Here is a 3902-nt window from a genome sequence, read left to right as displayed (position 1 = left end):
TCCTTGTTCTCATTGGTTTCAAAGATCATCTTTTTCTCTGCCTTCATTTTATTATTTACCCAGTACTCACTCAGGAGCAGGTTGTTCAGTTTTCATGTAGTTGTGTGGTTTTGAGTGAGTTTCTTAATCTTGAGTTCTAATTTGATTGCACTGTGGTCTGAGAGTCAGTTTGTTGTGATTTCTATTCTTTTACATTTGCTGAGGAGTGCTTCACTTCCAATTATGTGATCAATTTTAGAATAAGTGAGATATGGTGCTGAGAAGGATGTATAATCTTTTGCCTTGGAGTGGAGCATTCTGTGGATGTCTATTAGGATCGCTTGTGCAGAACTGAGTTAAAGTTCTGGATATGTTTGTTAACCTTCTATCTCATTGACCTGTCTAATATTGACAGTGGGATATTAAATCTCCCATCATTATTGTATGCCAGAATAAGTCTCTTTGTAGGTCTCTAAGGACTTGCTTAATGAATCTGGGTGCTCCTGGATTGGGTGCATATACGTTTAAGATAGTTAGTTCTTCTTGTTGAATTGATATCTTTACCGTTATGTACTGGTCTTGTCTCTTTTGATCTTTTGTTGGTTCTGTTTTATCAGAGATGAGGATTGCAACCCCTGCTTTTTTTTGCTTTCCATTTCCTTTGTAGATCTTCCTCCATCCCTTTATTTTGAGCCCATGTGTGTCTCTGTACGTGAAATGGGACTCCTGAATACAGCACACTGATGGGTCTTGACTCTTTATCCAATTTGCCAGTCTGTATCTTTTAATTGGGGCATTTTGCCCATTTGCATTTATGGTGAATACTCTTATGTGTGACTATGATCCTGTAATTTAGATGTTAGCTGGTTATTTTGCCCGTTAATTGATGCAGTTCCTTCATAGCATCGATAGTGTTTGCAATTTGGCCTGTTTTTGCAGTGGGTTGGTACTGGCTGTTTCTTTCCTTGTTTAGTGCTTCTTTCAGTAGCTCTTGTAAGGCAGGCCTGGTGGTGACAAAATCTCTCAGCATTTGCTCGTCTGTAAGGGATTGTATTTTCCCTTCACTTATGAAGCTTAGTTTGGCTGGATATGAAATTAAGGGTTGAAAATTCTTTTCTTTAAGAATGTTGAATATTGGCCCTCACTCTCTTCTGGCTTAGAGTGTTTCTGCAGAGAGATCCACTGTTAGTCTGATGGACTTCCCTTTGTGGGTCACCTGACCTTTATCTCTGGCTGCCCTTGACATCTTTTCCTTCATTTCAATCTTGGTGAATCTGATGATTATGTGTCCTGGTGTTGCTCTTCTCGAGGAGTCATTTTGTTGTGTTCTCTGTATTTCTCGAATTTGAATATTGGCCTGCCTTGCTAGGTTAGGGAAGTTATCTTGGATAATATCCCAAAGTGTGTTTTCAAACTTGGTTCCATTTTCCCCATCACTCTCAGGTACACCAATCAAACGTATATTTTGTCTTTTCTCATAGCCCCTTATTTCTTGGAGGCTTTGTTCATTTCTTTTTACTGTTTTTTCTCTAATCTTATTTTTTCACTTTATTTCATTAGTTTGATCTTCAATGACTGATATCTTTTCTTCCACTTGATTGGATCAGCTATTGAAGCTTGTGCATGTGTCATGAAGTTCTCGTGCCATGGTTTTCAGCTCCGTCAGGTCATTTAAGGTCTTCTCTACATTGTGTTTTCTAGTTAGCAGTTCATCTAATGTTTTTTCAAGGTTTTTAGCTTCCTTGTGATGGGTTAGAGCATGCTCCTTTAGCTCAGAGAAGTTTGTTATTACTAACTTTCTGAAGCCTACTTCTCTCAACTTGTCAAGTTCATTCTCCATCCAGCTTTGTTCCATTGCTGATGAGGAACTGCAATCCTTTGGAGGAGAAGAGGCACTCTGGTTTTTAGAATTTTCAGCTTTTCTGCTCTGGTTTCTTCTCATCTTTGTGGTTTTATCTACTTTTGGTCTTTCATGGTGACCTACAGATGTTGTTTTGGTGTGGATGTCTTTTTGTTGATGTTGATGCTATTCCTTTCTGTTTGTTAGTTTTCCTTGTAACAGTCAGGTCCCTCAACTGTAGATCTGTGGGAGTTTGCTGGAGGTCCAGTCCAGACTCTGCCTGGGTATTACCAGAGAAGACTGTAGAACAGCAAATATTGCTGCCTAATTCTTCCTCTGGCAGCTTCCTCCTAGAGGGGCACCCACCAGGATGAGGTGTCATTCGGCCCCTACTGGGAGTTGTCTCCCAGTTAAGCTACATTAGTCCTCAGGGACTCACTTGAGGAGGCACTCTATCCATTCTCAGTGCTTAAACGCCATGCTGGGAGAACGACTGCTCTCTTCAGAGCTGTTAGACAGGGACGTTTAAGTCTGCAGAAGTTTCTGCTGCCTTTTGTTCAGCTATGCCCTGCCCATCGAGGTGGAGTCTATAGAGGCAGTAGGCCTCGCTGAGCTGTGGTGTGCTCTGCCCAGTTTGAGCTGCTCAGCAGCTTTGTTTAACTACTCAAGCCTCAGCAATGGCAGGCGCTCCCCACAACCCCCACCAGGCTGCTGCTTTGCAGGTTGATCTCAGACTGCTGTGCTAGCAGTGAGCAAGGCTCTGTGGGTGTGGGACACCCTGAGCCAGGTGCAGGAGAGAATCCTCTGGTCTGCTGGTTGTTAAGACTGTGGGAAAAGCACGGTATTTTGGTGGGAGCTTCCCATTTTTCTAGATACAGTCTGTCTTGGCTTCCCTTGGCTGGGAAAGTGAAATCCCCCAACGTCTTTCACTTCCCAGGTGAAGTGACACCCCACCCTGCTTTGACTTGCCCTCCATGGGATGATGAACTAGGTACCTCAGTTAGAAATGCAGGAATCACCCATTTTCTGCGTCGATCACACTGGGAGCTGCAGACCAGAGCTGTTCCTATTCAGACATTTTGGAACTGCCTCCTACATTGATTCCTCTTCTTAGAGTTTTTATGTTAAAATCTACTATAAGTATAGTGACTCTTTCTCTTTTTTTGATTTCCACCAATGTGGAATGTCTTTTTCTATTTTTAAACTTTTAGTCTATGTGTGGGTTTACAGGTGATATGTGTTTTTTGCAGGCAACAGATCAAAGAGTCTTGTTTTTTCATCCATTTAGACAGTTTATGTCTTTTGTTTGGAGAGTTTAGTTCATTTACATTCAATGCTATTATTGATATGAACTTACTCCTGTCATTTTTTTAATTTGTTTTCTGATTGTTATGTGGTTTTGTTTTCTTATTTCTTTCCTTCCTGCTTTTTTAATTGAAAATAATTTTCTCTGGTAATAGGTAATAATGATACAATTCCCTGCTTTTTATTTTGGTGTGCATTGTATATTTTTTGTTTGTGGTTACCCTGAGGTTTGCAGATGCTTTATTATAATACATTATTTTAACCTGACAACAACAAAACTGTTTGCAAAAACACAAAGAAAACTAATAAAAACTCAGTGCCTTTACAGTAACCAAAACAGCATGGTACTGGTACCAAAACAGAGATATAGACCAATGGAACAGAACAGAGTCCCCGGAAATAATACCACATATCTACAACCATCTGATCTTTAACAAAACTGACAAAAACAAGAAATGGGGAAAGGATTCCCTATTTAATAAATATTTCGGGGAAAACTGGCTAGCCATATGTAGAAAGCTGAAAATGGATCACTTCCTTATGCCTTATACAAAAATTAATTCAAGATGGATTAAACACTTAAATGTTAGACTTAAAACCATAAAAACCCTAGAAAAAAACCTGGGCAATACCATTCAGGATATAGGCATGGGCAAGGACTTCATGTCTAAAACACCAAAAGCAATGGCAACAAAAACCAAAATTGACAAATGGTATCTAATTAAACTAAAGAGCTTCTGCACAGCAAAAGAAACTACCATCAGAGTGAACAGGCAAC

The sequence above is a fragment of the Mandrillus leucophaeus genome, unplaced genomic scaffold (assembly GCF_000951045.1).
Source record: "Mandrillus leucophaeus isolate KB7577 unplaced genomic scaffold, Mleu.le_1.0 Scaffold713, whole genome shotgun sequence".
Lineage (NCBI taxonomy): Eukaryota > Metazoa > Chordata > Mammalia > Primates > Cercopithecidae > Mandrillus > Mandrillus leucophaeus.
Note: the sequence above shows the minus strand (reverse complement) of the source record.